Source organism: Kogia breviceps, chromosome 16 (assembly GCF_026419965.1).
Source record: "Kogia breviceps isolate mKogBre1 chromosome 16, mKogBre1 haplotype 1, whole genome shotgun sequence".
Classification (NCBI taxonomy): Eukaryota; Metazoa; Chordata; class Mammalia; order Artiodactyla; family Physeteridae; genus Kogia; species Kogia breviceps.
The window spans coordinates 44,313,799-44,325,965 of NC_081325.1; the positions used below are offsets into that span (position 1 = coordinate 44,313,799).

The following is a 12,167-nucleotide window of genomic DNA, read 5'->3' on the forward strand; positions in this document are numbered from 1 at the left end:
ACTGTGCCACCAGGGAAGTCCTATTCTTAATTCTTGTTCTTAATTCTGATAAGCTGGGGTTTCTATTGTTTTTGTTTTGTTTTGTTTTTCCTGAGCTCTTCTTTTTCTGGCAGTACCTTATCAAATACAACAAACAACAACAAATGTGTTCTATTAATAGTGTTTTCAAACTTCTTGTCCCAGAGTTAAAATTTCATGAGATACATGATATTTTAGTATATTGCCAGGGATAGTTTTACTTTTTTCTGCTACTGTATAACATTTATCATTATTTTCCAGATTCCAATATTCATATCTTCTGTGCAAACTGATGAACCATGCCCATGGACAACCTGCTTCAGGTACAAATATCTATTTCAATCAGGAGAGAGATATTCTGTGATGATAATCAGCCTCAAAATCTCAGTGGCATATAGCAGCAAAGATTTATTTCTTGGCCAATACTTATTAATGGTGCAGGGATTGGGTACTACTGTAAAAGTCCATCTTCTTGTCACCATGCCCAGCGATATCCCACATGGTATGACACTAACTAACTTGTATCCCAGAACAAATTTAAAATGTAGAAAAGAAATAAATTCTTGTTGCTTCAAGGCATGGAGGTTTGGGAAATGTTTGTTAACACATCATCAACTAGACTACTCTTACTTAGTTTATACAGAGTAAATTTTGAAGTATCTAATTTTTTCTATAGCTGGAAAGGGAAAACATTTTGGTATCCTTTCATATCTCTTTTCTGCCTCTCTTAATATTGGCAATATCATTTTAGTTTTCTATAAACGTTAAGACTTTGATACTATTATATTTTAAATCACCCCAGCTCCAATTAAAATCAATATTATCTATAATTGTTATTTCTCACAGGCAATAGCTATATAATCGCTTCCATCTTCAAGCACAGATAGAAACACATTCATAGGCAGAATTCCTAACCATACATTCTACCCTGACAGTGCTAGTTATAGTATCACTATAAATTTCTATTTTAACTCTATTTTCTTGGATTAGTCTTTTATGGTTATGTAACTATAAAAATGTTTAAAGTAGGTCAGAGAGAATCATTACGATGCTTGTGTAGGCATAAGCTCAGTCTTACAGAGAGCAGAGCTGGGTCTTACCCCTTTGCTGGCTTGCTGGCTACTCTATTTGCCTCCAACAGTTTCCATGGATCACTCATGGAATAAAGAACCAGCTACTAGTGAAAAGCAATAGAAGTGTTAAAACCGTTATTAGAGTTAACCTCAGGATCTTACCAGAAATTGAAAAAATAATACTATAGAAATAAATAGCAAATAAATATTAGTTTTGAACTTCATTTTATTAAATTAACACTTTCTTCATTCTTAAAATAATCTTGTGTGATAAGGATAAAAATATGTCCCAGTTTAAATGTGGGTAAACAGAATCTGTAGAGTTTGAGTTTCCTGGTATCAAAATTTATAAAATATAAAGTAAACACTGTGTCTCATCTCTTCTGACTGCATGCCTTATCCCACATTCTTTTTCACTCCTATCATACTCAATCTTTAAAAGAACCATTATTATTTGTCATTTCAAATAGAAATGTCCTGATAGTTGACCCCAATTTGGACAAACTTTAGTTGTAGAAATAGCTGCTATTCTTGCTTTCACAGACTTAAATATGACTGCATTACTTCCCTCCACCAGGGAATATGATGTTAAAATGTATTTTTTATTAATACTGGCATTGGCACCTTGTCTAAACATTGTGGGTAGTAGGATCTTCTTTGGATTAATGATAATTGATATACTAGAATAGATTCTACAAAATTTAACAGATAAACGTGCTTAAACGAAAACAGTATTGTCCTCCACTTATGTTACACATACCCAATAAATAAAATGAAAGCAATAGAGAAGAGTAGTTGTATATCTTCATAAAATACACCTCTGTAAGTCAGAATTTGTCAGAGAAACGGAAGCAATTTGGGCTTATGTATATTATATGTTAGTGAAATACAAAGATATATATAAAGAGATTTACTATATATAAATTAATATATATTAAATATAAAGAGATTTATTATAAGGAATTGGCTCATGTGATTGTGGGGACTAGGAAGTCTGAAATCTGTAGAGCAGACCGGCTAGAATCTCTAACAGGAGCTGAGGTTGCAATCCTGAGCAAAGATTTTCTAGGAAACTTGTTTTTGCCATTATGGCCTTCAACTGATTGGATGAGGCTCATCCACATTTTTTAGGGCAATTTCCTTTATTTATTGAACTGCTTGTCAATGTTAGAAACATCTACAAAATACCTCCACAGAAATATCTAGACTTAGTGTTTGATTAAATAATTAGGATAATTATTATTACTTTATTAATTTAATTATTAGAATAATTAAATAATTAGAATCTAGGGCCTATCTATGTTGATACATAAAATCAACCATAACACCAACTATTGTGAATTGCCTTCTATGTCACTTTATCTGCTCTAACAACATTTAAAGGTTTATTTAGGGTTAGAAATTAAAAGTTGAATAATGGTATGAGAGGTAAGGAGCACCACCCAGCCACTGTACACTGTTGTCCTGGAGGGACATGGGCAAATTCATGCTGGTCCAGAAGGTGATGCTGGATTGGTCCAATGGGAGGCTCTTCCAAGACAAGTTTGATTGTCTTTTCTACATCAACTGAAGGGAGATGAACTAGAGCACCTCAGAGCAGAGCATGCAACATCTTATCTCCAGTTGCTGGCCAGAGCCCAGCATGCCCTACCGGGGGCTTGTCTAAGTTCCTGAGTGCCTCCTTTTCATCATAAATGGCTTTGAGGAGTTCAAGTCCTCTTTCTACAACCCCCAGGGACCCTGGTGCCTCTGCTGGGAGGAAAAACAGCTCACAGAGCTTCTCATTAGCAGTCTGATTCAGAATAACCTGCTGCCTCGGTTGTCTTTGCTCATCATTGCTAGCCATGGCTTTGGAGAAGCTCTATCGCTTGCTCCAGAATCTCAAGCATGTGGAGATACTGGACTTCTCTGACACAGAAAGGAAGAAGTATTTCTACACGTATTTCCACAATGTTAAGCAGACTGGTAAACCCTTCAATTTCATGAAAAACAAGAAGTCCCTTTTCACTCTATGATTTGTCTCCACCATATGTTGGGTCATTTGTACCTGGTTCAAGCAGCAATTAGAAAGTGGCAGGGGGGATTTTGAGACAGACATCCAGGACACCACAACAGTTTACATGCTCTACCTCCGAGTCTGATGCCAGGGACCTCAATTCTCCAGCCCTTGCTCTTTGGTGGCATATGGTCTCGGGTATCAGAAAATCCCATTTGAGGAGTAGGACTTCCAGAAGCATGGCTTGATGGGATGGATATCTCTTCCTCCCTCAAGGTGATCATCTTCCATAAGGACGTCGACTGTGCAGTGTTCTACAGCTTCATCCACTTGAGTTTCCAGGAGCTCTTTGAGGTCATGTACTATATCCTGGATGTTGGGGAGAGTGGGTCCAGCCCAGAGCCGAATGTGAGGATGCTGTTGGCTGAGTAGCATTTTCAGAAAAGAGCTTCTTGGCACTCCCCATATGAATGAGGAAATAAGAAGCTACCTTGAGAAAAGTCTTTGCTAGAAGGTCTCCCCTGGCATCAAGGTCAAACTATCAGAGTGAGTCCAAAGCAAAGCTCACAGTGAGAGCTCTACCTGCAGCAGGGTTTCTGGTAGCTCTTTAGCTGCTTTTATGAGATCCAGAAAGATGAATTTACCCAACAGGCCCTGAGCCACTTCCAAGTGGTCATGGTCAGCAATATCACCACCAAGGTTTCCTCCTTTTTGTGTGATGAGCTGCAGGAGCATCCCAGTGCTGCACTGGTACTGGACTGCCTACAGTGTGGATGAAGAAGATGGGTGAGGTGGACTTCAGGGTCCAGATGCTATTGGCATAGTCAGCCGAGAGGAATGTTTTGTCAGACATCTACAGTGAACAGCTTGCTGATGCTCTAAGCTCTAATCCAAATCTGATAGAACTGGTTTTGTATTGCAATGCCCTGAGAACCTGGGGGGTGAAACTGCTCTGTCAAAGACTCAGACAACCCAAATGCAAACTGCAGAATTGAGGCTGTAGAGGTGCTGAGTTTCTAGCCCTGCCTATCAGGACCTCACAGCAGTTCTGATATCCAATACGAATTTTATAAGGATGGACCTAAGGACCAATGACTTGAGGTTGCCAGGCATGGAACTGCTCTGTGAGGGGCTCCAGCATCCCAAATGCAGTCTGCAGATGATTCAGTTGAGGAAGTGTCCTCTGGAGGTTGTGGCTTGACAGGACACTGCTTCCTTGCTCAGCACCAAGTGCACTGGAGCATTTGGGTCTGAGGCTTTTCTGTTAAGCTTGAGGCACCCAGTCATTGGCTGAGGATCTTGAAGTTAAGATTTGCAAGTCACTGCTGCTGCCTGTGAAGACCTGACTTCCACCCTCAGTGTGAATCAGAGCCTGGCAGAGTTGTATCTAAACTTGAACGACCTGGGGAACCCAAGTTCTGCTGCTATATGAGGGTTTCAGGCATCCAAGTAAACTCCAGACCCTCTGGTTAGGCATTTGATGGCTCAGTTCTGCAGCCTTTGAGTGTCTCTCTGCTGTGCCCTAGGCCAACCACCACCTCTGGGAGTTGGATCTGAGTTTGAATGACGTGGGAAACTGGGGCATATGTTTGCTGTGTGAGGGCCTATGACACCCCACCTGTGGATTCCAGAAACTATGGCTGGATAGCTATGGGCTCATAAGCAGAGATTTGAGGTTTCTCTTCTCGCCTGGGGGTTAACCAGACAATGACAGAGTTTATCTGACCAACAACATGCTGGGAAACACAGGTATCAGGCTGCTATGATAGAGCCTGAGTCATCCCAGCTGCAAACTTCAAGTCCTCTGGTTATTTGGAACAAGCCTTAAGAAAATGACCCACGGAAGACTGGCAGTACTTCACCTAACAAAATCTTACTTAGACATTGGCTGCCAAATTGTTCTATCTACTGCTTCTTCTCTTGAAGTAAGGAGGGAAGAAGATCATCCCAGGACCTGCTAATCAACATAATGATAAGGCCTTTTATTTCCTCAAGAGACAAATTTATAATGCAGAATAAATCCTTTCTGCTTGGGGTTTATGTAATCATCATGTGACTGAGCTTGGAGTTTTAGTCTGAAGTATGTTGGTGCCATGAAGAGAATTTAGAGAAAGGTCCCAGATGATTCTAGAGCAGAAGCTCACAACTGAGAGTGATTTTGCTCCACCAGGGGACACTTGGCAATGACAGGAGACATTGGGGTGGGGGAAGCTACTGGCATCTAGTGGGTAGAGGCCAGGAATCCTGCAAATATCCTAAAATGCACAAGACAACTCCTACAACAAAGTATTTGGCATACATGTCAATTCTGTCAAAGGTGAAAAACCCTATTCTCAAAGATTAATGGTGCAATAAAGATATTAGAGAGTCTGGAACACTGGTGAACCTCAGAATGCTTGTTATGCCAACAGCCCCAATAACAAACTTTGCAATCTTGTTTTTCACTATGATTTTGTCCCCTGGCTGGAGCCAATTGGACCATGGTTGGACGCCTGTCATTGTTAGGCAACTATGGGCCAGCCAATAACTTATACCATGCTTTGGATGAAAACATGAATGAAATCAACCAGGATTTTACTATCAGGGATTTGAGCTAGGAAACTTCAGACAAACTAATGATTGTTGAGAAATTTCACAAGAATGCCATGAGCATCCCATGCTGAATCCATAGTGAAGATGTCTAGAAAGACCAAAATTTACTGGGAAGTGGAAGAAATTTGTAGAGATAAAATATTTAGTGACCTTGTAACTTATGAAATTTTTAAAAGGAAGTAACTCAGATTCTGAAGACATCATTCCTGTGGATATCAATAAATGTTCCATGATTACTCACATTAAATAAAGTATGTTGATATTGAAACATGTAAATTAGCTATTTGAGTAAGACATTTATTAGGTTCTTAAAACTTAGTGTATATTTTTTTTAGAAGAAACTGAACAGAATCTTCAAAATGCATACATCAAGAAATTTAATTAGCTATAAAGGTGAAAAGCAAGTTTTGTATTTACCATTTGTGTGACAGAAGTCACTGTTTTTTGTTTTTGTTTCTTTTTTCACAAGGGAAGTAGATTTTCTTGTTACTGACAGTACAAGAGATTTTTCCATATTTCATTTATATTTTTCCCTTATCTTCATCTGATACATTTTAAAGTTATTTAAAGTGCATCTATAACTTTTGTCCTTTCAAAGGTTTTAATAAAAGTGTGGTGATATATTCTGGGTGTTCAATTCCCTTATAATACACTGAATAATGCCTGGTTCTAAGAAGAAATTTGGTTCAAGAAATGGCCAACTATTCAACATTTATAGCACCTTTAAATTAGAAAATTTTTGAATTGGATTTGTGCTTTTCTAAATCTAAGTAAAATGTGTGAATCATTTCTTGTAAAATCACTTCATTAGAATTATTTTATCTTAGAAAAATGATGTAGACAATGTACCTTGTGCACATTCTGAAAATTACTATCATATGAAGTACAAATAAAGCTGTATATTTGTATGTACACTTACAATTTTGTAGAAGATAGTAATGATTTGAAAATATTAACTTGACTTCAATTTTGGCAAATTCTAATTTTGGCAAACACTAGTTTGGCAAATTATGCTAGCATTTCATCTAAACATTTCCTCCTTCATCCATAGTTATAGCACTATAGCCAAGCACAAGATAGAGAACATTCCTTAGCCTCTCTTGCATTGAGATGTGACATTGTGACTAAGTTCTCTCTTATAGAATGGGAACAGAAATGATGTGGGGTTTGGGGGTTTTTTGTTTGTTTGTTTTTGTTTTGCGGTACGAGGGCCTCTCACTGTTGTGGCCTCTCCCCGTTCCAGAGCACAGGCTCCGGACGCGCAGGCTCACGGGCCCAGCCGCTCCGCGGCAAGCGGGATCCTCCCGGACCGGGGAACGAATCCGCGTCCCCTGCATCGGCAATCGGACCCTCAACCACTGCGCCACCAGGGAAGTGCAGAAATGATTTATTTTGAACAGAGTGTATTTGACTCCTCCACCCTCTCTTTTCCCCTCTCCTGAAAGAATGCAAACTATAGCAAACTTATGAATAAAGGAGACAAAGATGGGAGGATCTGAGTCTGTTGAGAAGAGCTACTTGCTGCCATTGATCACCTTTTCTGTATTGTTAAATGAATGATAAATTAAATTAAGGATGTTTGTGCCATATTTTTGTTATTTTTTGAGTATTTTAATGTAACCTAACTGACTTCCTATATCAATTTCCTGATGCTGCTGTAACAAATTATCAAAAATGGGATTGTTTAACATGTCAGAAATATATTCTCTCACAATTCTGCAGACTAGAAGTCCAAAATCAGGTTTTAGCATACTATTTTCCCTCTGGAGACTCTAGAGGAGATTTCTTCCTGGCCTTTTCCAGTTTCTGGTCTTGTGATACATCACTCAAATTCTGCCTCCATCTTTAACGTGACCTTCTTTTCTTTTTCCCTATCTCACTTTTGTGTGCTTCTTTATAAGGATTCTTATCATTGAATTTAGGAGAATAATCTCACCTCAAGATCTTAATCTTATTACATCTGCAAAGTACACTTTTTTCTAAATAATATTATTCAGATGTTCTTGGGGTTAGGATGTAGACGTTCAGTCTACTACAGTACCTTTAAAAAATGTTATGGGATTTTGTATTTTTTTCCACTCTGTAGTTGTACTATCTCTAATGTATTGTATAGATCATATAAACATTCAATAAAGAATGCTTAAGTCTTTAAGTGGAGCCTTTCACAATTTTGTGTATCAGTTACAAATGGGAGTTCATAGTTTCTAATTTAACTGACATTAAAGTAAGATTTATCTGTAATGAATGAAATTAGAAAAATAGCAAATAAAAAAAGTAAATAATTGAATTATAAGTCTGTTTTTTACTTTCTTTTCTTTCTAGGAATGAGAGATTTACATAAAAAGAGATTAAAATGCCAATAATTCCACTGCAGAAGTGGATCACTATAACATGATATTAGAATGGAACTCTTTGTACCTCAGTTTCAGCTGAAGCATAAACACAATAAGAACCAAGAATTCTTTTTTTTTTTTTTTTTTTTTTTTGTGGTACGTGGGCCTCTCACCATTGTGGCCTCTCCCGTTGCGGGGCACAGGCTCCGGACGCGCAGGCGCAGCGGCCATGGCTCATGGGCCCAGCCGCTCCGCGGCATGTGGGATCTTCCCGGACCGGGGCACGAACCCGTGTTCCCTGCATCGGCAGGCGGATTCTCAACCACTGCGCCACCGGGGAAGCCCAGAACCAAGAATTCTTGAAACAGAAAATGAAAAAAATTTAAAGGAGGGAAATCGCTAAAGAGGATTTAATTTGAAAAAAACTCCTTGTGGCTTTCTCCAGAATAAGAACAGGAGATAGGGATGAAAGAATGCAATTTCTAATTCAACTATAATGAATAGGCTTTAACAGAGCAATTCGGAGCATGTGCTATGTGCTCTGGAAATTGAAGGACAAGGACTATTTCCTGACCCATGCTTGGGAAAGATCAAATTACCTGTAGGGTAGCAGGGTAAATGCAGCATCTGCCAAATAACTGTTCTTCCTTCTGGGAGTGATTAATAAGTGCATGAATCCCAGTGAGCTCTTGCAGTAGTGTGAGCCTGACCTCATTTTAGAACGGAGTCTGCCCAAGAGGGAAGTCTGACATAGTAAAGAATCCTAGCAGTAAGAGAGTTACTGAGGAATGAGCTGCAGAGGAAGCAGAGGCACGACCCACACAATCAGAAGGGTCTGGAGGGGTCAGACTCTGAAGAACCCACAAAAACATGCACAGGGCAAAGTCATTCTTAAACATCTGCCACATCTAGAGTGCATCAAGCTTCTTACAGCATTTCAAGTAGATTAAGAATTGCCTGTGTGTCAATCTAACTTCTCATCCTCCTGCTCTGAGAAAGGGGATGGGAGTTGTGAATGAGAAAGAAAAGCAAAGGTCCATGGCCCTTCCCAGGAAGGAGGTGGCAACCCTACAATAAGCATCAACTGGGAAACGAAGGTGGGGTGGGGGATTTACTGCAAATGAATACAGTTTTCTTTTAAAAAATGTATTTATAATGCAAGAATTTGTTCATGCACATTTGATAATCAGGTGAATAAAACCACAAAATTGGAAATCATGTTAGCTGTTAATTTCAACCAGACTGCAGTACTGGTGTGGAGTTCCCTTTGCTTTAGTTTTTTTTATACTCCACTCAATTCCAAAGTTAATTAAGTTGGCTCCTTTTTATCTCACCCTATTTGGTGAGATTGTTTCATACATTTATAAGGCAGTTACGGTTTTCTTTTTGGTCACATTCTTTATTCCTTTCTGGAATCCTCTGACTTCCTTAATTAAAAAAAAAAAAATTAAGTCCATTCTTTGTGTTTTAAATTTCTGTAGATGGGTTAGGGTCATGTATATCCAGTTACAATATCATACATAATATTTTAAAATAAAATTTCTTTTCACTGTCTTATAAATAGAATTCCTCTTTGCTTTACCTATTCAATATATTCCTTCCAACTCCTGGCAACCACTGATGTGTTTACTATCCCAACAGCTTTTAATTTTTCCATAATGTCATGTAAATGGAATCATACAGTATTCAGCCTTTCAGACTGGTTTCTTTCACTTAGCAGTGAACATTTAAGATTAACCCATATCCTTGTGTGCGTTTACTAAGTTAACCCTTTTTAAATTGCTGAGTAATACTGCACTATACATAACATATGTACTCCTGTTTGGTTTTTGTTGTTGTTTGTTTTTTAATTTATTCACCTATTGAAGGGCATCTTGGTTTATTCCAACTAGTGATAATTATGATTTAAATTGCTGTAAACTTTCAGATTTTTGTGTGGACATACATTTTCAAATCAGTTGGATAAATATCTACAAGCATGATTGCTGGATCGCATGTTAAGGCAAAATTTAGCCTTCTAAGAAACTGCCAAACTGTCTTCCAAAGTGGGCGAACAACTTTGCATTCCCAGTGAATGAGAGTTTCTGTTACTTCACATTCATGTCAGAAACTAATACTGTCAGATTTAGGAAGTTATCAATTCTAGTTGGTCTATACTAGTATCTCATTGTTTTAATTTGGAATTTAATGACAAAAGATATTGAGCATCTTTTCATATGCTTCTGTCATCTGTATATTTTGACATCTTGGTGAGCTTTTTTTTCAGCTGATTTGCCCATTTTTAACTAGAATTTTAAATTTCTTATTGTGGAATTTTAAGAATTATTTTTGTATTATGAATAAGTGCCTGTATTAGAGTTTTTCAGAGAAATAGATCTGTAGAATATAGGAGATAATGACAGATAGATAGATAATAGATGGTTGGATGGGGAGATAGATAGATATATAGATGTTAAGGAGATTTATTATCAGGAATAGATCTCATGCAATTACGGAGACTGAGGACTCCTACAATATGCCAAGTTCAAGCTCGATACCCAGGAAAACCGGGAGGTTGTAATTCAGTACGAATTTGAAGGCCTGAGAACCAGGGGAGCCACTGGTATGAAACCCACTCCAAAGGACAGAGAAGAAATGAGATGCCTCATCTCAAACACCGAGGCAGAAAAAAAGGGATGAATTTCTCCTTCCACATTTTGATCTATTCAGGCCCTCATCTGATTGGATGAGGCCTCACTGGGGATGTCAATATACTGCGTCCACCAATTCAAATGACAGTCTCATCTGAAAACACCCTCACAGACATTCCCAGATATAATGTTTAATCTGAGCACTACTGGGCAGTTGAATTGACACATAAAATTAACCATCACAGTGTTCTTTATCAGATATGTGTTTTACATATATCTTCTCCCAGTTTGTGGCTTGCCTTTTCATTCTCTTAACATTCTCTCTCATAAAGCAGAAACTTTCATTCTTATATAGTACAATTTATCAATTTTTTAATGTATCATGCTTTTGGTGTCATATTTAAAACCTCATCAACAAGATTATGTAGAGTTTCCCCTTGTTTCCTTCTAGAAATTTTATAGTTTTTCCTTTGACATTTATATCTCAGGTGCATTTTGAGACAATTTTTTGAAAGGTGTAAGGTCTGTATCTAAGATCTTTTGTTTTTTGTTTTAGATATTGACTTACAATTAATTGTTCCAGCATCATTTGTTGAAATGACTATTCTTTTCCAATTGATTTGCTTTTGTGTCTTTACAAGAAATCAATTTTAGCTATATGTTCATGAGTTTATTTTCTTGACTCTCCATTATCTTGCACAGATCTATATGTCTATCATTTTGCCAATACCACACATTTTATTACTAAGTTTTATGGGAATTATTGAAAGTATTGTGGGTTCTCAAACTTTTTTCATCTTCTTCAGTATTGTTTTGGTTATTCCAAGTCTTTTGGCTTACCATAGAATTAGGTGTATTGAAATAGAGAATCTATTTGCCAGGTAAAACAGTTCCTTAGGAATCATTAGAGAGTTTGAAAGGGGAGGAAATAATATATTTATAAACATGTATATTTGCAGTTTGGAATAGGTTTGTTTGTTTGTTTGTTTGTTTGCTTTTTGCAGTATGCGGGCCTCTCACTGTTGTTGCCTCTCTCATTGCAGAGCACAGGCTCCGGACGCGCAGGCTCAGCGGCCATGGTTCACAGGCCTATCTGCTCCGCGGCATGTGGGATCTTCCCTGACCGTAGCATGAACCCGTGTCCCCTGCATCAGCAGGCGGACTCTCAACCACTGTGCCACCAGGGAAGCCCATGGAATAGGTTTTTATGCAAAATATTTTGGCAAACTTATCTAACCACTTAACACTAACTATGAAAAAAATAAACCATAATAGATTCTTGTAATCTATGATAAAGGTAAAAGTACATGCTAAAATTAATACAATACCATCATTACTCTGAAACATATTTCCTTAGTTGATTTGCTAGAGTGTGTCCTGTAACAGCCAGGGACTTTGGAAGTAAATATATTTACTGTCCTGACTTAGTCATCATGGCACTGGGAGAACCTGGAGACATTTACTTCTGAGTTCCCCATGTTTAAATGCAATTAATATTGCACACACTCAGCCAAATGTTTTAAGC

The 12,167-nt window shown here is 37.9% G+C and overlaps 1 pseudogene; it reads left to right on the forward strand.

Annotated features, from left to right (window-relative positions):
* The first annotated feature begins 2,565 nt into the window (after positions 1-2,565).
* On the forward strand, positions 2,566-5,048 carry LOC131743224 (NACHT, LRR and PYD domains-containing protein 12-like; annotated as a pseudogene).
* The last annotated feature ends 7,119 nt before the right edge of the window (positions 5,049-12,167 follow it).